Below are 24,754 nucleotides of genomic sequence, written 5' to 3' on the forward strand. Positions count from 1 at the left end.
AAATGTATTTGTCCAAGCAACAAAACAACTAGCAATGATACAATTATGATGAAAACTTGGAGACATTTTGGGGTTAAGGAGGTTAAAATCTTCCTAGAAGTCACAGAGGGTTCACAGAGGGACATTCCTAAATGCATTTTGCCACTTTAGCAAGTCTTTATTTATATTAGAAATTAGAGCATTTCATTTAATATAACAGGCTTTTATAAAGCAATATTGGTGTTCAATTTCTACTTAAATTGTCAAAGGGATGCTGAAGTGATTCATATCGACTATCAAACTCTAGATAAATACACTACATGACCAAATGTATGTGGACACCTGCTCGTCGACCATCTCATTCCAAAATCATCGTCATTAATATGGAGTTGTTCCCCCCCTTTGCTGCTATAACAGCCTCCACTCTTCCGAGAAGGAGTTCCACTAGATGTTGGAACATTGCTGCGGGGACTTGAAGTTGGGAGATTAGCCCTGGCTTACAGTCGGTGTACCAATTCATCCCTAATGTGTTCAATGGGGTTGAGGTCAGGGCTCTGTGCAGGCCAGTCAAGTTCTTCCACACCCATCTCAACAATCAACTTCTGTATGGACCTTGCTTTGTGCACGGGGTCATTGTCATACTGAAACAGGAAAGGGCATTCCCCAAACTGTTGCCACACTCCGAACCAGGAAAAAGAGCCCAAGACCATTATTCCTTCTCCACCAAACTTTACAGTTGGCACTATGCATTCAGGCAGGTAGCGTTCTCCTGGACTCCTCCAAATCCAGATGTGTCCATCAGACTGACAGATGGTGACGTGTGATTCAACACTCCAGAAAACGCTTTTCCTCCCATGGCGACAATCTTTACACCACTCCAGCCGATGCTTGGCATTATGCATGGTGACCTTAGGCTTGTGTACCATGGAAACCCATTTCATGACCTCCTGAAAAACAGTTATTGTGCTGACGTTGCTTCCAGATGCAGATTGGAACTCGGTAGTGAGTGTTGCAACCGAGGACAGACTATTTTTACGTGGTTCAGCACTCAGCCGTCTCGTTCTGTGAGCTTGTGTGGCCTACCACTTTGCGAAAAGCACGAGGTAACGACCATCTACATCACAATGAGGTGAGGAGACAGTTCAGATGTGTTTACAAGCTAAACAATATAAATAACAGGTAAACATATATATATAAAATTGTTGATGAGGATTAATGCCACTAAAATGGAACTAAATAAAGTCAGATTAGATTTAATGAAAAGTATTTTAGTTGTAGTGGGGCAACATGGACTCAGTCTATTACAGTATATGAGGTTCAGTAGAAGCAACATGGACTCAGTCCATTACACTATATGAGGTTCAGTAGAAGTAACATGGACTCAGTCCATTACACTATATGAGGTTCAGTAGAAGTAACATGGACTCAGTCCATTACACTATATGAGGTTCAGTAGAAGTAACATTGGGATGAATCAAACTTTTGATATTGTCATTATTATTAGTCATGACATCTCTCATTTTTGTAAATTCAGTGAAATTCAATTCAGAGACTAATATGACATTAAAAAGTCATGTAATGGGAGTGTGGTGCTCCTGGAAGTGGGAGGTGCTAGTGAGACTCAGAAATAAACACCTCTCTCATCCAATACATGTCCTTTCCCAGAGTGGTCCAGAATTAACTTTTGCTTGGTTGGCACTTCCAACCAGATATAAGGAGGCTGAGGCCCCAGCATCCATAAGTCAGATACCTTCTTCCTCTGTGGTAAGACCTCTCCACCTCCTTAGATTTGTATATTTGTCTCATCTTTGCACTCAGCATCTGAGGCAGTAGCTAACTGCACTGTTTGAATTGACTTCTGCATTTCTCTTGTAAGTTTTGACAATATGCAAACCAGTGGAATTTATTTAAAAATATCTATTTCTTTATTTTGTGTTTTACTTCAAATCTGTGACTTTCATTTACAGTCAAAGTGGTGCTCCTGCACTTGAAAGGGTGTTCTAGAATGTATCTGGGTTTTGTGGGAATTTATTTGAATTCCTGACAGAATGTGTAGTAAAGTGAGTTGCCACTAGGAAAATTAAAGTTACCAGTTGCACCTGTAATTAAATTGGACATGGCTGTAATTCCCCCTTCGGGGCTAAATGACTTGTGTGTTTTTTCCAACACTCTAATGTGTCACAGGGTCCTCCAAGAAGTTCACATTCATCTGTAGGAGGGGAAAAATAAGGTGAGACACAGTTTGACTCTTCACATAAAAAGTGAAGAGAATATTCTGAGCGAGATACCGCTCACCTAACTCTGTTGACTGGGGAGGAAGCACCACAGAGTCAATCATGTTTCTTGTTTCATCTCTTTCCTAGTTATCCGTCACCATGAGTACGGACGCTGAGATGCAAATCTACGGCAAGGCTGCCATATACCTCCGTAAGCCTGAGAGGGAAAGGATTGAGGCACAAGCCGCACCCTTTGATTCAAAGAACTCCTGCTACGTGACAGACAAGGTGGAGCTGTACCTCAAGGGTCTGATCACTGCCAGGGCAGAAGGGAAATGTACTGTAACAGTTACGAGACCTGACGGAAGTAAGGAGGTAAGCCTGATCTGAAAACTATTCAAAGTCAAGTTTGTGCAATCACTCTAATTCTCCAATTATGTCAATATACACATTGGCATTTGCATTTTTGCAAGCAGAATATAACCTTCAAACACATAATTTTTATCGCTGCTATTAAAAAATGACATGGATTGTTTGTAATTGACTAGTCAACAATCACCAGTTATGTGTCAGTGGGTGATAACAAAGTAGTTGGAGTATATGTGTATCTGCATTTTTTTCAATTAAACTTGTATTTAATGAACAAAAATCATTCAGCCATTTCCAGTTTGATCTGCGTGTAAATTAGATTTCTGACTCTTTCAGGAAGGAAAAGAGTTCAAAGATGCAGACATCTATGAGATGAACCCCCCTAAGTACGACAAGATTGAGGACATGGCCATGATGACCTACCTGAATGAAGCCTCTGTGTTGTATAACCTCAAAGAGCGTTATGCAGCATGGATGATCTATGTAAGAAACCTGCACATACAAACACACACACATCCTCACATAAATCCAGGTAAATGTCAATCTGACTTTGTTAATCTCCTAAATTAATTATGCTTTCATCCAGACCTACTCGGGGCTCTTCTGTGCCACGGTGAACCCCTACAAGTGGCTCCCTGTGTACGACGAAGAGGTTGTCAACGCCTACAGAGGGAAGAAGAGGGTGGAGGCTCCACCCCATATCTTCTCCGTCTCTGACAACGCCTTTCAGTTCATGATGATTGGTACGATATCTCATGGATGGTTGGATGGATGGCTGTGATGGATGGATGGAGAGTTGTGATGGATGGATGGATAGTTGTGATGGATGGATAGATAGTTGTGATGGATGGATGGATAGTTGTGATGGATGGATGGATGGTTGTGATGGATGGATGATGGATGGATGGATGGATGGATGGATGGATAGTTGTGATGGATGGATAGAGTTGGATGGTATGGATAGTTGTGATGGATGGATGGATAGTTGTGATGGATGTGATGGATGTTGTTGATGGATGGATGGATGGATAGTTGTGATGGATGGATGGATAGTTGTGATGGATGGATGGATAGTTGTGATGGATGGATGGATTGTTGTGATGGATGGATGGATAGTTGTGATGGATGGATGGATGGTTGTGATGGATGGATGGATGGATAGTTGTGATGGATGGATGTTGTGATGGATGGATGGATGGTTGTGATGGATGGATGGTTGTGATGGATGGATAGATAGTTGTGATGGATGGATGGATGGTTGTGATGGATGGATAGCTGTGATGGATGGATGGTTGTGATGGATGGATGGTTGTGATGGATGGATGGATGGTTGTGATGGATGGATGGTTGTGATGGATGGATGGAAGGTTGTGATGGATGGATGATAGTTGTGTGGATGGATGGATAGTTGTGATGGATGGATGGATGGATAGTTGTGATGGATGGATGGATAGTTGTGATGGATGGATGGATGGTTGTGATGGATGGATGGATGGATAGTTGTGATGGATGGATGGATGTTGTGATGGATGGATGGATGGTTGTGATGGATGGATAGATAGTTGTGATGGATGGATGGATGGTTGTGATGGATGGATAGCTGTGATGGATGGATGGTTGTGATGGATGGATGGTTGTGATGGATGGATGGATGGTTGTGATGGATGGATGGTTGTGATGGATGGATAGCTGTGATGGATGGATGGTTGTGATGGATGGATGGTTGTGATGGATGGATGGATGGTTGTGATGGATGGATGGTTGTGATGGATGGATAGCTGTGATGGATGGATGGTTGTGATGGATGGATGGTTGTGATGGATGGATGGATGGTTGTGATGGATGGATGGATGGTTGTGGTGGATGGATGGATGGTTGTGATGGATAAGATGGATGGTTGTGATGGATGGATGGATGGTTGTGATGGATAAGATGGATGGTTGTGATGGATGGATGGATGGTTGTGATGGATGGATGGATGGTTGTGATGGATGGATAGATAGTTGTGGTGGATGGATAGATAGTTGTGATAAGTGTATATGGATCTTAAAGTCCATAAGTTCTGATGGATGGATGCATCAATGGAAGTTAAAATATACTTCAGACTTCAACAGTTTTCTAACAGTTTGCTGGGAATGTCTGATTTTCACAACGCTTTCACTACAATGTCTGATTCACTTCAATGGAACATTTTCCCGAAACATTTTTTGACGATGCTATGAATTAAATCATGCCCCCATAATGTGTTTTGAGTATGATAAGCAATGTGTGTTTTGGTTCCAGATAAGGAGAACCAGTCCATCCTGATTACGTAAGTTGTTTACTAAAATGTCACTTGAGAAAGTGTTTCTATTGTAATAAGTTGGGTCACTTGGTGTGATGAAATACATGACAATATGAATGGATTAGAGCATCAGGTTCTGTGTAATAACGAGTCGATTAGAAGGATTATTTGTTAAAGGCTTATGTCAGAACACAGGTCAACAGTGTATTTTTCTACGCTATTTCTTAGTGAAAGACAATCTGACACTCAAACATGTAACTAAAACCCCTCTTTCTCTGTCATATAAACCAGTGGAGAATCCGGTGCAGGAAAGACTGTCAACACCAAGCGTGTCATCCAGTATTTTGCCACCATTGCAGTGTCTGGTGGCAAGAAGGAAGCAGACCCCAACAAAATGCAGGTAAGTTGTTCTTATGTTTGACTTTTAGTCACATTTCAGTTTGGTTTTCTGAGCAAACTTTTTTTCCAGCTGTGAATCATGTTTCAAGAAATTTGTTCAAGTCATAGAGAAAAACAAACTTGACCACTTTTCCCGTTTCTGAGAAACTTGTGTTTGTCTCAATCAGGGGTCTCTTGAGGATCAGATCATTGCAGCTAACCCTCTGCTGGAGTCTTACGGTAATGCCAAGACAGTGAGGAACGACAACTCGTCTCGCTTTGTAAGTATGAAGGGCATACTGTGGAAGTTACCTCATATTGGAAACATTTATTTCAGTAGTTCCCTTTTGTTAAATCAATAGATGTCCAACAAACTGTAACATTTAAAGGGGTTTATCAAAGTAAAATGTTTATTTATTTGTTGACCTATTTATAACCCCCATGCTCTACTACAGGGTAAATTCATCAGGATTCACTTCCAAGCTGGTAAACTGGCTAAAGCTGATATTGAGACCTGTGAGTTGGTTTTGATTGTTTCTCAATTCTTTCCTAAATTCAAATACTTTTTTTGGGGAGATTATATCATTAAATGTTATCTCATGTTCTCTCTTTCTCATTCTCCTTGTGTCACTAAAACTTTCTCTCCCAGATCTGCTGGAGAAGTCCAGAGTGTCCTTCCAGCTGCCCGATGAGAGAGGCTACCACATCTTCTTCCAGATGATGACAGGCCACAAACCTGAGATAGTTGGTACGACAAAGTAGAGGTTCAGGGGAAATTACTCCCACCCCCATCTGTGGAACTTGTTAAAAATATTCATAGTCCAAACTACTAATACTATTACAATGATTACATCCAAGGTAACAAGGCATCTAGACATTTAGAGGGTCTTTGGGAAATATCTATCAAGTAATGCACTGTGATGCACTAGTCCTCAAGTCTCAGTCTCCTCTTTATGCTTTTTGTTATATACTACATGTATTGTTGAGTCCATCTATTGAGTAAAGGAGGGAGAGATACTGTAAAGTTAGAACAGCAGAATTCTGAGATTTAACTGACAAGCTGTTCTCTGTTGTCCACAGAAATGACGCTCATCACCACCAACCCCTACGACTTCCCCATGTGCAGTCAGGGACAGATTACTGTGGCCAGCATTAATGACAATGACGAGCTGGATGCCACAGATGTGAGTCAAACAAAGGGTTAACCAAACTCTAGATATAGAATGGGTAGGATCACCATACACACTGAATGTACTGTGCAATTAAAAGTTGGTAGCAGCTGAGAATTTATGATTTTTTATTTATATTTACAATTTAGTCATTTAGGAGACTCCATTATCCAGAGAGACTTACTGTAAGTGAGTGCATACATTTTCATACTGGTCCCCCGTGGGATTTGAACCCACAACCCTGGGGTAGCAAGTGTCCTGCTCTACAAACCGAGATACACGAGACAAATTACTTGTGTTAGTTAGGCATGTGCCTCAAGCCACTCTTCATAACTTCACATTCCGACACGTAAGGCTTCCATAAGAGAGCTAAGTGCCTTGTGGAACTGTGTAAAACTCCTTTTGTGTTTCCAGTGTGTTGGCCAAGAGTCAAATCTATTCATCCCATTGGTTCTGGAGTGAGCAAAGAACTGTAGTGTAACTGAGCAAACTACCGTTCAGTTCATCTCTGCTGTACTTCCTCTTTAATGTCAGGATGCGATTACAATCCTGGGCTTCACTAATGAAGAGAAGGTTGGCATCTACAAGCTGACAGGAGCTGTAGTGCACCATGGAAACTTGAAATTCAAGCAGAAGCAGCGTGAGGAGCAGGCCGAGCCAGACGGCACAGAGGGTGAGTCCCACTCATAGATATACAATATGTAGAGCATTAGTCCCATTCCCCAACATAGAAATAGAACACCTAAGACAGACAGTGCCACATGAAAGTCAGGCAGGAGATCATTTTTGGAGACCAAAATACTATATTCGGATATGATTTGGCCAAACTATTTTGTCAGTGTGACATCATAAACAAGTGATCTTGTGTCCCTGAGTCTGTTGTTGTTGGTTCTCTCTCCAGTGGCTGATAAAATCGCCTACCTGCTGGGCCTGAACTCAGCTGAGATGTTGAAAGCTCTGTGCTACCCCAGAGTGAAGGTCGGCAACGAGTATGTGACCAAGGGACAGACTGTGGCTCAGGTAAGGCGGCCAAACACAGCATCTACCATTTTCTGAGCACAGGAATCTTTGTGGAGATGAGTGCGATGCTATTTTGAATAGTGCTGTTGTTTTTTCCAAGCTCGTATCACCTTATTACTGGACATGGTCAATATCATATATTAATTTGAGGTATTATCATTGCAGGTTAATAACTCAGTCAGTGCTCTGGCCAAGTCCATCTATGAGAGGATGTTCTTGTGGATGGTCATCCGTATCAATGAGATGTTGGACACCAAGAATCCAAGGCAGTTCTATATCGGTGTGCTTGACATTGCCGGGTTTGAGATCTTTGATGTGAGTATGAGACCAAAACAAGACAATTAGACGTGATTGAGATGGATTACAGTCTTGTACGATGAAATGATCCCTTTTAAAATTCCATCAACAGTACAACAGCATGGAGCAGCTGTGCATCAACTTCACCAATGAGAAACTGCAACAGTTTTTCAACCACACCATGTTCGTCCTGGAGCAAGAGGAGTACAAGAAGGAGGGAATCGTCTGGGCCTTCATTGACTTCGGCATGGACTTGGCTGCCTGCATTGAGCTTATTGAGAAGGTAAGATGTCTGTGAGGATTATAATGGACCTCAACAGCAAAGCTCAAATGGAACGCTGTGTGAGATATTATCAGCATCTGACTGTTGAGATCTCAATATGTTTCCTATTATGTGCTTCCAAATGAATATAATCCTATAACAGCATGTTTACTAAAGGAGTTAATGTGATCCTAAATGTAAATATCACTAATTTGATATACATCTCTTTTCGTAAAGCCATTGGGCATCTTCTCCATCCTTGAAGAGGAGTGCATGTTCCCCAAGTCTTCAGACACCACCTTCAAGGACAAGCTGTACTCCCAGCATCTTGGCAAAACAAAGTCGTTTGAGAAGCCCAAGCCTGCCAAAGGCAAGCAAGAGGCCCACTTCTCCCTGGTGCACTACGCCGGAACTGTGGACTACAACATCACTGGATGGCTGGAGAAGAACAAGGACCCCCTGAACGACTCAGTTTGTCAGTTGTACGGGAAGTCAGGAGTCAAAATTCTGGCTGCCCTGTATCCCCCTCCCCCTCCTGAGGGTAAGACTAGCATCACGTCACACTATTTAACTAAATACTAGTTATAACTCAGAACCAAATGTTCTTTAAAGTCATTCAATGTACCACAATTTCTCAGGGTTTATCACTGGGTTGATTTACTAATAGACTTGGTTAATTTAATCATACAATAGATGTTATTCTACACAATCTGATTGGCAGCATTTGCCTCTAGATAAGTGTGAAGTTAACCAGATATTTTCTGGTTTATAATTAGTGTGTTTGCTGAAGACAAGACCACTCTAGATTTCTTACATACTCTTATTATTATTCTATTTATTCCACCCGCTCTAGGAAATGTACTTTTCTAGTTATCTTTTACTTTCCCCCATTTTAACAGATAAAGCCAAGAAAGGAGGCAAGAAGAAGGGTGGTTCCATGCAGACTGTGTCCTCCCAGTTCAGGGTGAGCTTTTGAAATGTGTAGATTCAGTCCTTCAAAAGGTGCATTGATTATCATAAATGAGAAAATGGTTTGTAATCCTCTTACAGGAGAACTTACATAAGCTGATGACCAACTTGAGGAGCACTCATCCTCACTTTGTGCGCTGCCTGATCCCCAACGAGTCAAAGACTCCAGGTACAAGAAATATTGAGTTAAATATGTCATCTTATCAGTACAGTATCAGTAACCTTAACGATCCCAATCTATAACCTGTTTATTAGTATTAAAAGAGACTTGTTTTGTTTTACCAGGTCTGATGGAGAACTTCCTGGTTATCCACCAGCTCAGGTGTAATGGTGTACTGGAGGGTATCAGGATCTGCAGAAAGGGATTCCCCAGCAGAATCCTCTATGCTGACTTCAAGCAGAGGTACATACGCACACACACACACACACACACACACACACACACACACACACACACACACACACACACACACACACACACACACACACACACACACACACACACACACACACACACACACACACACACACACACACACACACACACACACACACACACACACACACACACACACACACACAGAGAGAGAAATGATTGGCACTCTTGATAAAGAAGAGCAGAACAGACTGAATCAAATAACACTGATACTGAGCTATATTGTACGATCAAACATTTGTGACAATTTTATTATTTCTTTCTCAGAGAAAGAGATTTTGTTCAACAATTCTTATTTTAATTCAACGTTTTCAATACGAGTATAATGGCACTGAGTCTTTTTCTAGAATGTTGTATGAATTTGTTGATCACATTGGGAGGGATCTTGGACCCGCCTTCCAGACTCCTTCCAGATCCTTGATACACAGGCAGTTAGAAAAGCCAAGGCTAGGTTTTCCAAGCAGAAATTTGCTTCCTGCAACACTAACTCAAAAAGTTCTAGGACACTGTAAAGTCCATGGAGAATAAGAACCCCCTCCTCCCAGCTGCCCACTGCACTGAAGATAGGAAACACTGTCACCACTGATAAATCCACTATAATTGAGAATTCCAATAAGCAATTTTCTACAGCTGGCCTTGCTTTCCACCTGGCTACACCGATCAACATCACTGCACCCCCACAGCAACTCACCCAAGCCTTCCCCATTTCTCCTTCTCCCAAATCCAGTCAGCTGATGTTCTGAAAGAGCTGAAACATCTGGACCCCTACAACTCAGCCGGGCTAGACAATCTGGACCCTTTCTTTCTAAAATTATCTGCCAAAATTGTTGCCACCACAATTACTAGCCTGTTCAACCTCTCTTTCGTGTCGTCTGAGATTCCCAAAGATTGGAAAGCAGGTGCGGTCATACAGACGTATATCTATCCTACCCTGCCTTTCTAAGGTCTTCGAAAGCCAAGTCAACAAACAGATTACTGACCATTTAGAATCTCACTATACCCTCTCTGCTATGCAATCTGGTATCAGAGCTGGTCATGGGTGCACCTCAGCCACGCTCAAGGTCCTAAACGATATCTTAACCGCCATCGATAAGAAACATTACTGTGTAGCCGCATTCATTGATCTGGCCAAGGCTTTCGACTCTGTCAATCCTCATTGGCAGACTCGACAGCCTTGGTTTCTCAAATGATTGCCTCGCCTGGTTCACCAACTACTTCTCTGATAGAGTTCAGTGTGTCAAATCGGAGGGTCTGCTGTCCGGACCTCTGGCAGTCTCTATGAGGGTGCTACAGCGTTCAATTCTTGAACCGACTCTCTTCTCTGTATACATCAATGATGTCGCTCTTGCTGCTGGTGAGTCTCTGATCCACCTCTACGCAGACGACACCATTCTGTATACTTCTGGCCCTTCTTTGGACACTGTGTTAACAACCCCCCAGGCAAGCTTCAATGCCATACAACTCTCCTTCCGTGGCCTCCAATTGCTCTTAAATACAAGTAAAACTAAATGCATGCTCTTTAACCGATCGCTGCCTGCACCTGCCCGCCTGTCCAACATCACTACTCTGGACTGCTCTGACTTAGAATACGTGGACAACTACAAATACCTAGGTGTCTGGTTAGACTGTAAACTCTCCTTCCAGACCAACATCAAACATCTCCAATCCAAAGTTAAATCTAGAATTGGCTTCCTATTTCGCAACAAAGCATCCTTCACTCATGCTGCCAAACATACCCTTGTAAAACTGACCATCCTACCAATCCTCGACTTCGGCGATGTCATCTACAAAATAGCCTCCAATACCCTACTCAACAAATTGGATGCAGTCTATAACAGTGCCATCCGTTTTGTCACCAAAGCCCCATATACTACCCACCATTGCGACCTGTACGCTCTCGTTGGCTGGCCTCGCTTCATACTCATGGCCAAACCCACTGGCTCCATGAGCCAACATAAAACCTCCACCACCATATATTACACTAGGTTGATTTCCTTCATACACATATTTCTTACGAAGCCAAAAATCACCTTTACCATTCAATATAGCTCAGTATTTGAATGATTATATTATTATACAGTCTATTTTGCTCATCTTTATCAATCATTATGAACCTCACTGTATAACCAACCAACTAATTACAACTTGGCATATTTTAAAACCGTCTCCTCATTCAGGTACAAAGTACTGAATGCCAGTGTCATCCCTGAGGGCCAGTTCATGGACAACAAGAAGGCTTCTGAGAAGCTGCTTGGGTCCATTGATGTGAATCACGAGGATTACAAGTTTGGACACACCAAGGTCAGTCAAAAACCCCAGTAAAAGCTGACAACAAAACACAACTGGAATAATAATTTAAACCGGTACCATATAAAATCTCTCCAGGTGATCTATCCATACTTATGTTCTTTCTTCTTCATTTAACTAATGGAAAAGGTGGAAAAACATTGTAGTGTTTTTCTTCAGTAATGCATCACAAGTATAGAAGAGAAACTAAACTCATCATCATGTGCATTGTGCTAGAGTGGTATGGCTGCAGTTATCTGTATCTGTGTACATTATTAATATACAACTGTACAATAACTAACGACTTAGACACAACCTCTCCCATGGTTTGTTTGTAACCATTGCAGAGTTAATGTTGTTCAAATCAATCTAGTGGTGTTGTTCCCCTCTTTTGATTCAACCCTTTCTATCTGTGGTTCCATTGACCATGTTAACCTGTGTCTCAGGTGTTTTCAAAGCCGGTCTGCTGGGTGTCCTGGAGGAGATGAGAGATGAGAAGCTGGCCGCTCTGGTCGGCATGGTCCAGGCTCTCAGCCGTGGATTCCTCATGAGGAGAGAGTTCAGCAAGATGATGGAGAGGAGGTGAGGAATAGTAGACATCTTGGCAAAGCTTTCTGTCAACCACCTGTATCTAATGCATTATGATTACATACTGTATATGCTGTGAGTTGTTCAGAATGAGAAAGTACATCTTGGTCTACTAAAGCTTTTGGGTTAATTATTTTAGTCCAGAAATGGATGTAGCAACTAAGGATTCTAGCTTAATAGTTGCAGTTTGGGATTTGGCTGTTCAATTGTCATTTAAATGTGTGGAATTTACCCATTCATTCTTGAAGAATATAAAATATCTCATGAGCTTAGCATTACTGTCAGTCCTTGCCCCCTTCCTCAGCTGTAAACAGACAGTGATGGGGGTTCCATTTAGTTATTCTTCGATTCCCGTAATGTAGCTTTATGAAACATCCCACTGGTCATTTCCATGTAATTTCAACCCCCAAATTAAATGTGATGACGTTGAAACAACCTGGATTTGAAAAAAAGTTATCAATGTAATTGTATGTTTTTTTCACTCAACTTTGAACCTAAATCCAATAACATGGTGACATTTCTGTTGTTTTCACGTTGAATTCACGTTAGACCAAATATAAATCAAAAATAGACATTGAACTGGGATGTCACTCACCATCTGTCCTTTCTGTTGAACAGAGAGTCTGTCTTCGCCATCCAGTACAACATCCGCTCATTCATGAATGTCAAAACCTGGCCATGGATGAAGTTGTACTTCAAGATCAAGCCCCTGCTGCAGAGCGCTGAGACTGAGAAGGAGCTGGCCAACATGAAGGAGAACTATGAGAAGATGAAGACAGATCTGGCCAAGGCTCTGGCCACAAAGAAGCAAATGGAGGAGAAGTTGGTGTCCCTGACGCAGGAGAAGAACGACCTGTCGCTCCAAGTCGCATCTGTGAGTCAGCAACGACCTTCATAAAGGCACATTTATATATACATTAATAAACACACACACACACACACACACACACACACACACAAACACACACACACACACACACACACACACACACACACACACACACACACACACACACACACACACACACACACACACACACACACACACACACACACACACACACACACACACACACACACACACACACACACACACACTGTAAAGGATGTGTCTAACTCACACGTTATGTATTTCATGAATGTCTATTGATTTGCTCTGACCTCTTTCACTAAAATGTATATATGATACACAAAGTCAGGCCTCTGATTCTTCCTCCTGTTCTGAAACCAGGAAGGAGAGAGTCTGAACGATGCTGAGGAAAGGTGTGAGGGGCTCATCAAGAGCAAGATCCAGCTGGAGGCCAAACTCAAAGAGACGACCGAGAGGCTGGAGGATGAGGAGGAGATCAATGCTGAGTTGACTGCCAAGAAGAGGAAGCTGGAAGATGAGTGCTCTGAGCTGAAGAAGGACATTGATGACCTGGAGCTCACCCTGGCCAAAGTGGAGAAGGAGAAGCACGCCACTGAAAACAAGGTCTTGTGTCTTACTATAGACAGTCTAACCAAACAATAATCCAAACATTAAACAACTCAAAACATAGCTTAACAGAAATGGAATTCAAGTTGTATTGTGGGTGCAGGAAATATTAAGACACAATAGTAGAATTTCAGTTGTGGGGTACTTCCAACATTCATTGTATGTTCTGCTCCCCCTCATTTATGACTTCCATTCAGTACACTGGCGTGGTGAACACTGCCATCTAGTGTTGAATCTACAGTACTGTAGTTGTTGATTATTTTCTCATCTAAATTAAATTAATGCAATATTTAACAAACTAAATCTCCCCTTTATGGTGAAGTATAATTATGTTGTGGCCATTTACAGGTTAAAAACCTGACAGAGGAGATGGCGTCTATGGATGAGAGTGTTGCCAAGCTGACCAAGGAGAAGAAAGCCCTCCAAGAGGCCCACCAGCAGACACTGGATGACCTGCAGGCAGAGGAGGACAAAGTCAACACTCTGACCAAGGCCAAGACCAAGCTGGAACAGCAAGTGGACGACGTGAGTGGAGTTTGACATTTTGGCCATGATAGTATGTAAGATGATATTATCTTCAGTTGTTTAGATTTTAACAATATATGTGTTTTTATCTTCCAGCTTGAGGGTTCTCTGGAGCAAGAGAAGAAGCTCCGTATGGACCTTGAGAGAGCCAAGAGAAAGCTGGAGGGAGATCTGAAACTGGCCCAGGAGTCCATAATGGACCTGGAGAATGACAAGCAGCAAGCTGATGAGAAAATCAAGAAGTAAACACAAACAAATGACTACAGTATTACCTGCTATAATGGTTGTTCTTGGCTAATACTTGTTATTATGAATTAGCATTTCCATGGAGATTCTTAAAAGCAAAGTGAATGGTATGATCCTCTCCCTTTACACTATCAAACCAAAACTAATCTGCAATCAACCTATTTGTGTTTCTTAGGAAGGAGTTTGAGACCACCCAGCTCCTCAGCAAGGTTGAGGATGAGCAGTCTCTGGGAGCTCAGCTGCAGAAGAAGATCAAGGAACTCCAGGTACAGTACAGGATATAAGCTCCAGTACAGAAAAGGACAGACTTGAATCAGTCCCTTAACAACATTATTCTGGAAGCAGACATTTTCCCGGTGGCTTCTGATGGCTGAGTAGGTTGGAAGGTGATGCTGTTTACTAGTGCTTCCAAAAGTTGTAAAGATGGTGCTTATTAACATTGTGGTTTTTGTTCCTGCATGGAACGCTGTCTGCTGAATAAATTAGTGTAATTATCCTTGTCGTAACACATTTACGAAAAAAAAATACATACTATTATAATTTTGTGAGTTTCAATTGTTTCAACTGTATTGTAGTGTTCATCTCCCTGCTCCTACCCCTGTTCTAGGCCCGTATTGAGGAGCTGGAGGAGGAAATTGAGGCTGAGCGTGCTGCCAGGGCTAAGGTTGAGAAGCAGAGGGCCGATCTCTCCAGGGAACTTGAGGAGATCAGCGAGAGGCTGGAGGAGGCCGGAGGCGCCACTGCTGCTCAGATTGAGATGAACAAGAAGCGCGAGGCTGAGTTCCAGAAGCTGCGTCGTGATCTTGAAGAGTCCACCCTGCAGCATGAGGCCACAGCCGCCGCTCTGCGCAAGAAGCAGGCCGACAGTGTGGCTGAGCTCGGGAGCAGATCGACAACCTGCAGCGCGTCAAGCAGAAGCTGGAGAAGGAGAAGAGCGAGTACAAGATGGAGATTGATGACCTCTCTAGCAACATGGAGGCCGTCGCCAAGGCTAAGGTGAGTAGTGATGTTTTGATCAAGCAGTGTTGAGGAGGGTCAACTACATCACCATTCAAGTGAACTGAAGTTGACAGGAGTCACATATATAAAGTAATGATGGAACATGTTTCACTAACAGGGCAATCTGGAGAAGATGTGCCGTACTCTTGAGGACCAGCTGAGTGAGCTGAAGACTAAGAATGATGAGAATGTTCGCCAGGTCAACGACATCAGCGGACAGAGAGCCAGACTCCTGACAGAAAATGGTACCATCAACAATGAACAACAAACCAATGCTTTCCTTCAGTAGAACACAACATGTATTAGGGGCTATATCCACATAGTTTCTACTGTACTATTCACCACCTAACATTGCCCTATGATACCTCAGAATCCATTTTCAATCTTAGAAAACAATGATCCTATTAACAAGATGTTCCTCTGTCCCTGCAGGTGAGTTTGGTCGCCAGTTGGAGGAGAAGGAAGCCCTGGTGTCTCAGCTGACCAGAGGAAAACAGGCCTTCACCCAGCAGGTGGAGGAGCTGAAGAGGGCGATTGAGGAGGAGGTCAAGGTAAGGGACTCAAGATGGAGAGTTTAGAGCCATATCTTTACATAGACAGTGACTACACCACCCTCAGACTCCTAGTGTCTCTCCACCCTCAGACTCCTAGTGTCTCTCCACCCTCAGACTCCTAGTGTCTCTCCACCCTCAGACTCCTAGTGTCTCTCCACCCTCAGACTCCTAGTGTCTCTCCACCCTCAGACTCCTAGTGTCTCTCCACCCACAGAGACTTCTACAGTCATTTGTTTGACTCTCGCTCTAATCTGTCTTTGTCTTTCTCTCTCACAGGCTAAAAACGCACTGGCCCACGGTGTCCAGTCTGCCCGCCATGACTGTGACCTCCTGAGGGAGCAGTTTGAGGAGGAGCAGGAGGCCAAGGCAGAGCTGCAACGCGGCATGTCCAAGGCCAACAGTGAGGTGGCTCAGTGGAGGACTAAGTATGAAACTGATGCCATCCAGCGCACAGAGGAGTTGGAGGAGGCCAAGTGAGTCGCACGCAACACAAAAACTCAAATATGGTGTGGATGGTGAGGGTGGTAGGGGCTCTGAGACAATGTAACATCAATATGTATTGTTTGTCAAAAATGCAAAAATTACACCACAAAACCACCCTCTGTTGTCCTATAGGAAGAAGCTGGCCCAGCGTCTGCAGGATGCTGAGGAGACCATTGAGGCGACCAACTCCAAGTGCGGCTCTCTGGAAGACCAAGCAGAGGCTGCAGGGAGAGGTGGAGGACCTCATGATTGATGTTGAGAGAGCCAACGCATTGGCCGCCAACCTCGACAAGAAGCAGAGGAACTTTGACAAGGTGAAAATGAATAAACCTATATTTTTTATCAAATTGTTGCATATTTCTAATTTAAAAAACTTTTTAATCGTCATCTTCGACTTCTAATGAAAATCCCATGGATTCTCCTAGGTTCTGGCAGAGTGGAAGCAGAAGTATGAGGAGGGCCAGGCTGAGCTGGAAGGAGCTCAGAAGGAGGCTCGCTCTATGAGCACTGAACTCTTCAAGATGAAGAACTCCTATGAGGAGGCTCTGGATCATCTGGAGACTCTGAAAGAGAGAACAAGAACCTGCAACGTGAGCATTTGACAGCAGATCTATTTGGCTCATGTTTCATTAGTGTTTTGAAAATGGAGGGAACTGTAATCAAAACTACTATTACACCATTTCAGAAATGTCATATATTGTTTTACTTGTAGACAGTAATTCCTTTGAAAATTCCAAATGGTAGGCAATTATTTTTGCAAGATGCTATGAGGAAATGTTAAGTAATGAACTATTAATATGATTCAATGTCAAATTCAGATCGCTGGTATATCCACTGAAACCCCCCCAAGTCTAATCTTCTTGTGTGTGTGTGCAGAGGAGATCTCTGACCTGACTGAGCAGATCGGAGAGACTGGCAAGAGCATCCATGAGCTGGAGAAGGCCAAGAAGACCGTGGAGACAGAGAAGTCTGAGATCCAGACCGCTCTGGAGGAGGCTGAGGTACAAACTACAGCTGTTTGATGGGGAAAGCAGTGTTACACTGGCCAACACCAGCTATAGTGAAATACTCTCTGTAATGGAGTTTATTGTAGTCATATATATTTAATTCCTACATCCAAATGTATTGAACACAATTGGCCTGACCTCCTCTTGTTTTTCCAGGGAACACTGGAGCACGAGGAATCCAAGATTCTGCGTGTGCAGCTGGAGCTGAACCAGATCAAGGGTGAGGTGGACAGGAAGATCGCTGAGAAGGACGAGGAGATGGAGCAGATCAAGAGGAACAGCCAGAGGGTGGTTGACTCCATGCAGAGCACCCTGGACTCTGAGGTCAGGAGCAGGAATGATGCCCTGAGGGTGAAGAAGAAGATGGAGGAGACCTGAACGAGATGGAGATCCAGCTGAGCCACTCCAACAGGCAGGCCGCTGAGGCCCAGAAACAGCTGAGGAACGTCCAGGGACAGCTCAAGGTAAAGGGACTGGGACATCAGGTTCAAACACCTGAACATGGAGACGAATTTGTTTGTGAATCTGTAGAAAATAATAGAACAGAGGAATTGAATAGAGTGAACTATGCACTGTACAAAGTTAGGGATACTGGGTAAATTCTTACCAGTGAACATTTCTATCACCCATCCTATCACCTCTACTTCCACAAGTCCTAATGAACGTATGTCATTGTGAACCACAGGATGCCCAATTGCACCTTGATGACGCCGTCCGTGTTGCAGAAGACATGAAGGAGCAGGCAGCCATGGTGGAGCGCAGAAACGGTCTGATGGTGGCTGAAATCGAGGAGCTGAGAGTTGCTCTGGAGCAGACAGAGAGAGGCCGCAAAGTGGCTGAGACTGAGCTGGTAGACGCCAGCGAGCGTGTTGGACTGCTGCACTCCCAGGTATGGGTCAAAAGCCATTTCTAATGGAAATCAACCAAGCATACAGTTTAAACACACCTGTATTTGGACCATGCTTGCTTTGAGAATCATTTTCTTTATTTTCTTTATTTTTCTTTATTTCAGCAAGTTTCTTTATTTCAGCATTGTAAGTTCTCTTTTAGAGCTAAACAAACCGTCTTGTTTCCTCCTTCAGAACACCAGCCTTCTGAACACCAAGAAGAAGCTGGAGACTGACCTGGTGCAGGTGCAGGGAGAGGTGGACGACATCGTCCAGGAGGCCAGGAATGCAGAGGAGAAGGCCAAGAAGGCAATCACTGATGTGAGTCTTTGAATTACATCAACTTGATTTGTCCTCAAGAGAAATGGTAGCTGTGCTGGTTAACCACAATAAAGATGTCAGAGGGATGTTATGATTGGTACCAATTGGTGCATAAATTAAACAAACTACTTTTCCAGGCGGCCATGATGGCTGAGGAGCTGAAGAAGGAGCAGGACACCAGCTCTCACCTGGAGAGGATGAAGAAGAACCTGGAGATCACAGTCAAGGACCTGCAGCACCGCCTGGATGAGGCTGAGAATCTGGCCATGAAGGAGGCAAGAAGCAGCTCCAGAAACTGGAGTCCAGGGTGAGTTACCAGCAGGGTGGATTAGGGTGGATTAAAAAACAGTTTTCTTGAAATGTATTTGATAATGTAAAATACTCTGGAGCATTTTGTAATTACTTTCTCTCTCATTAACCCACCTAGATCAGGAGTTCCCAAATGTCTTTTGTATCAGGGACCCCTTCATAATATCAGAACCCAACTGTTACTTTAGAGGGAGATATAAATATTATCCACACAGTTTCACTATGACTTCAGCAGTGCATGGTTGGACTAATGGAGTCTTGGCTGCTGGGAAAGAACATTTGACAGTCCCCTCTCTTGGCATCAGAGGGAATATTTTCCCGTTTTAAAGCATAAATTACAGTGCAATTATGTTCAAAACAAAAACATTGTAAATATCTCACACTTATGTTGTGGACTTGAGAAGAATTGGAGCCAAGACCTTCAAATTAAGTCAAGATATACAAATGTGTTTATCTAGTTGTTTCATTTAGGCTTGTAACGTTCTTCTAAACTGCCATTTCATTCATTGATTCAATAATAATAATAATAATAATAATAATGATTATAATAATAATACAAATTTCTGATACATAAACACACATTCATCCAATTCATCTCATAGTAATATTTGATTTACATCTAGTTACAGTTGTTTAATTTCTCTCTCTCTCTAGATCAGCTTCATGTCTCATTCACTCTGCTGCAAAAGGGCCGTTACTAGGGAAGCTAGCGTTGCTATGCGGGGCTACCAGCTAGAAGGCTAACGGCTAAATTAGCTTGTAGGCTAGCGGACTTTCATAAGTTCATAAAAACATAAAATCTTAACAAACATTACTCTCTAGAATATGGTGCTTTCACACTCGCTTACCTTAAAAATAAAGACATACAAATGTATTTATGTCGGTGCTTCTGTCTTGCTGTGGCAAACTCATTACATTAAAAGAGGCGCGTGGCGGCCTCTATTGGCCATACTGGTACTGCAACATGCACTGCTAAATGCACGACAAAATCGGTCAAATCAAACAAGAGTCCTATATATTATAACTACAAGAAGAATTGAGTTAAAATATATATATATATAATTGTTGGAATAGTGGGCCTACCAATATCCCTGTGAGCCTCCCAGGTCCATGTTGTACATCTAAGGGTTAAGAACATAAATAGTGGATGAATAATATTGTATTGTATTGGACCTTCTAATCTTGTTCCACAGATCCTTGGTAGTTTAAATCTGTTGTTGCTAGCAATATTCATGAACAAATTTAAGTGTAAATTCCACTTTGGGAACCACTTGGAATAGTGCATAATGAAAGACAACAATTGTGCCTCCTTGACTGGGTAAAAGACTCATCCTCTGTTTTACAAAGATTTGTTTCACCAACTCAAACAAATGCCTAAATGTATTTGTTCCACAAAGGTGCGTGAGCTCGAGACTGAGGTGGAGGCAGAGCAGAGAAGAGGTGCAGACGCAGTCAAGGGAGTCCGGAAGTATGAGCGCAGAGTCAAGGAGCTCACTTACCAGGTAAGAGAAAGTGCCTTCTTCACACACTTGATACTTACACAGACAGGTTTGTGTATATAACTATGGGACATTGATTCTTTGATCTTCTCCCACAGACTGAGGAGGATAAGAAGAACGTTAGCAGACTTCAGGACCTGGTAGATAAGCTGCAGATGAAAGTGAAGGCCTACAAGAGGCATTCTGAGGAAGCGGTAAGAACATACTGAGTCAAATACTCTGAATGCAGAAATTCAAAAACTAAAATGTTTATCCCTAGTAAACATTACAATACTTAATGTCCATACAATTTAGTTTGAAGTAAATGTTGCTCCAGCATATCAGTCAACAACGACAATTGATAGCGCAAGTAATTGCTGATGAAATTATGCACATTTCTGAGTGCCTCCTATGCATTACCAACATAATGGAGATGGGGTTGAATATGAATTTGCTGCACCAGGGGCTGGTCTAGTGATGTGCTGGAGGCAGTGGTTTGATCCCCTGTTCTGCCACTCACTTCCTCTGCTGTATCATCCAGCTCCCTGTATACATTGTTATCCTAAATCTGTCTTTTTTGTATTTGTTATTTTAAATCCCTTTAAAAACAGAATATTAATTTCTTACCTGAAGCTTCAAACTTTAAATGCTGATGTTCTGCTCTACGTCTCCTTTCCTCACCCAGGAGGAAGCAGCAAACCAGCACATGTCTAAGTTCAGGAAGGTTCAGCATGAGCTGGAAGAGGCTGAGGAGCGTGCTGACATCGCTGAGACTCAGGTCAACAAGCTCAGAGCCAAGACCCGTGACTCTGGAAAGGTACAGAACTGCTGCTAGACCTGTACCTGACTCATGTTCAGATATGACCACATCAACACCACCTATGATTTAGTCTGCTGCTAAATGGCATATATTATTATTGTATTGATCTTCGTCTGTTGTTTGTAGAAAGTCAGACCGAAATGCAGCGTGTAGGTTAATCATGACTATTAATGAAGAAAATACGGTACATGAAATAACTGAAAATACGAAAACAACAAACGAGTGAAACTAATTACAGCCTATCTGGTGACTAACACAAAGACAGGTACAATCACCCACGAAATACAACGCACTCAGGCTGCTAAATACGGTTCCCAATCCGAGACAACGAGAATCAGCTGACTCCAATAGGAATCGCCTCAGGCAGCCAAGCCTAACTAGACACACCCCTACTAATACACACTCCTAATTAATACAAACCCCAATACGAAATACAACATATAAACCCATGTCACACCCTGGCCTACCCAAACATATAACAAAAACACAAGATACAATGACCAAGGCGTGACAGAACCCCCCCTAAGGTGCGGACTCCGGGACGCACCTCAAGAGCATAGGGAGGGTCCGGGTGGGCGTCTGTCCATGGTGGCGGTTCTGGCTCGGGACGTGGACCCCACTCCATAAATGTCCTAGTTCCTCCCCTTCGCGTCCTAGGACAATCCACCTTCTCCGCCGACCATGGCCTAATAGTCCTCACCTGATCCCCACATAACTGAGGGCAGCTCGGGACCGAGGGGCAGCTCGGGACAGAGGGGCAGCTCGGGACAGAGGGCAGCCCGGGACAGAGGGCAGCCGGGACAGAGGGCAGCCCGGGACCGAAGCAGCCCGGTACTGAGGGAAGCCCGGTACTGAGGGGAATCCGGTACTGAGGGAAGCCCGGTACTGAGGGAAGCCCGGTACTGAGAGGAAATCTCGGTACTGAGAGGAAGCTCGGTACTGAGAGGGAGCCCGGTACAGAGAGGGAGCCCAGTACTGAGAGGAAGCTCAGTACTGAGAGGAAGCTCAGTACTGAGAGGAAGCTCAGGCAGGTAGTAGGCTCCGGTAAATCCTGGCTGGCTGGTGGACCTGGATGATTAAGGTTGTCTGGCCGATCTAGAAGATCTTGGTAGACTGGCACTTCTGGCGGATCCCGGCAGACTGGCACTTCTGGTGGATCCTGGCAGACTGGTGATGCTGGGCCGACTGGCGGCGCTGGGCAGACAGGAGACTCTGGCAGCGCAGGAGAGGAGAAAGGCTCTGGCTGCGCTGAACAGGCGGGAGACTCCAACAATGCAGGAGAGGAGAAAAGCTCTGGCTGCGCTGAACAGGCGAGGCGCACTGGAGGCCTGGTGCGTGGTGCTGGAACTGGAGGTACTGGCGAGGACACGCACAGGAAGCCTGGTGCGGGAGCTGCTACCGGAGGACTGGTGTGTAGAGGTGGCTCTGGATAGACCGGACCGTGCAGGCGCACTGGAGCTCTAGAGCACCGAGCCTGCCCAAGCTTACCTGGCTCGATGCCCCTCTAGCCTGGCTCTGCACCCGCACTGGAAACACTGTGCGCTCCATAGCATAACACGGTGCCTGCCCGGTCTCTCTAGCCCAACGGTGAGCACAGGGAGTATGCACAGGTTTCCTACCTGGCATAACTATTCTCCCTTTTAGCCCCCCCCAATACATTTTTGGGGTGACTTTCCGGTTTCCAACTGCGTCGCAGTGCTGCCTCCTCATACTCACGCCTCTCCGCTTTAGCTACTTCTATTTCCTCCTTGGGACGGCGATATTCTCCCGGCTGCGCCCAGGGTCCTTTTCGTCTAATATCATCTCCCAAGACCAGAAGTCCTCATATTGCTGCTCCTCACAATTAACAGGGAGAGTAGGCTCAGGTCTGACTCCTGACTCTGCCACTCTCTCTCTGCGCTTTCCCGTTACCTACGGTTTTCGCTCTGTATAGCCGTGCTTTCCTTTTCGATTCCATCCGTGTATAGCCCTCTTCGCATTGCTGTAGGGAATCCCAGGCGGGCTCTTGCACTCGCACTGGGTCGGCCGCCCACCTGTCGATTTCTTCCCACGTCCTATAATCCCTGCTTCTGCCGTCCATATCATCCTCCTTTAGCTCCTGCCAGTTCACACGCTGCTCGGTCTGTGAATCGTGGTGGGCGATTCTGTAATGATCTTCATCTGTTGTTTGTAGAAAGTCAGACCGAAATGCAGCGTGTAGGTTACTCATGACTATTAATGAAGAAAATACGGTACATGAAATAACTGAAAATACGAAAACAACAAACGAGTGAAACTAATTACAGCCTATCTGGTGACTAACACAAAGACAGGTACAATCACCCACGAAATACAACGCGCACTCAGGCTGCCTAAATACGGTTCCCAATCCGAGACAACGAGAATCAGCTGACTCCAATAGGAAACGCCTCAGGCAGCCATGCCTAACTAGACACACCCCTACTAATACACACTCTAATTAATACAAACCCCAATACGAAATACAACATATAAACCCATGTCACACCCTGGCCTACCCAAACAGATAACAAAAACACAAGATACAATGACCAAGGCGTGACAATTATTATTATTATTATTATTATTATTATTATTATTATTATATTATTATATTATATTATTATTATATTATTATTATTATTATATTATTATTATATTATTATTATTATTATTATCATATATATTAGTCTTCTCAGAGGTCAATACAGACCATTTACACATCTGATCCATTATATTATTTCCATATATTTATCATGTTCATTATTATTACTGATCCATTATATTCTATCCATATATTTATCATGTTAATTATTATTTCTGATCCATTATATTATTTCTTTCTTCTTACAGGAAAAGAAGTTGCTGAATAAACAAGACCAAAGTATTGAAGATCAAAGTCTTACCATTTTCCTGTGTTGCATAAAATATGATTTTCATGGTGAAATGTTGAGCATTGATTAAAAACATGTAGGCCTACATACACTTCCTTTGTGACTGTGGACTTATTACTCAGCAAACAGCTTTTTCATACCATCAAATATTGTGCTTTAATTAATGGAGCAAGCAAAGCGTTAACTTTTCTTGAGGGATGAGGGATGAGGGATGAGGGGTGAGGGATGAAGGATGAGGGATGAGGGATGAAAGGATGTGGGATGAAGGATGAGGATGAGGGATGAGGATGAGGGTGAGGGGTGAGGGTGAGGGATGAAGGATGAGGGATGAGGGATGAGGGATGAGGGTGAGGGTGAGGGATGAGGGATGAGGCTAGGGAAATGTAACCTCTATCAAATTCTCAGACTGAGCTATGGATGTAAGGACTGACCATCCATAACATAAAAATTATAGTTTTAACTCTTTACACTCTTTTACACTGGAATTGTAGGGATATTCTCAGA

The 24,754-nt window shown here is 43.4% G+C and overlaps 1 pseudogene across 1 annotated transcript; it reads left to right on the forward strand.

Annotated features, from left to right (window-relative positions):
- Positions 1 to 1,660: 1,660 nt before the first annotated feature.
- Positions 1,661 to 24,341, forward strand: LOC124015640 (annotated as a pseudogene). Its single transcript, XR_006835201.1, has 41 exons — positions 1,661 to 1,743; positions 2,164 to 2,209; positions 2,343 to 2,570; positions 2,901 to 3,047; positions 3,151 to 3,307; positions 4,848 to 4,875; positions 5,140 to 5,248; positions 5,415 to 5,507; positions 5,682 to 5,742; positions 5,876 to 5,974; positions 6,307 to 6,410; positions 6,930 to 7,068; positions 7,297 to 7,415; positions 7,581 to 7,730; positions 7,825 to 7,995; positions 8,212 to 8,515; positions 8,874 to 8,938; positions 9,025 to 9,112; positions 9,229 to 9,346; positions 11,557 to 11,684; positions 12,112 to 12,247; positions 12,872 to 13,127; positions 13,485 to 13,727; positions 14,079 to 14,255; positions 14,352 to 14,497; positions 14,677 to 14,767; positions 15,109 to 15,497; positions 15,619 to 15,745; positions 15,933 to 16,051; positions 16,331 to 16,527; positions 16,670 to 16,851; positions 16,963 to 17,127; positions 17,414 to 17,538; positions 17,701 to 18,008; positions 18,230 to 18,433; positions 18,627 to 18,752; positions 18,890 to 19,059; positions 20,459 to 20,563; positions 20,659 to 20,754; positions 21,225 to 21,356; positions 24,210 to 24,341. The product of XR_006835201.1 is annotated as a myosin heavy chain, fast skeletal muscle-like (transcript).
- The last annotated feature ends 413 nt before the right edge of the window (positions 24,342 to 24,754 follow it).

The sequence above is a fragment of the Oncorhynchus gorbuscha genome, linkage group LG26, assembly GCF_021184085.1.
Source record: "Oncorhynchus gorbuscha isolate QuinsamMale2020 ecotype Even-year linkage group LG26, OgorEven_v1.0, whole genome shotgun sequence".
NCBI lineage: Eukaryota > Metazoa > Chordata > Actinopteri > Salmoniformes > Salmonidae > Oncorhynchus > Oncorhynchus gorbuscha.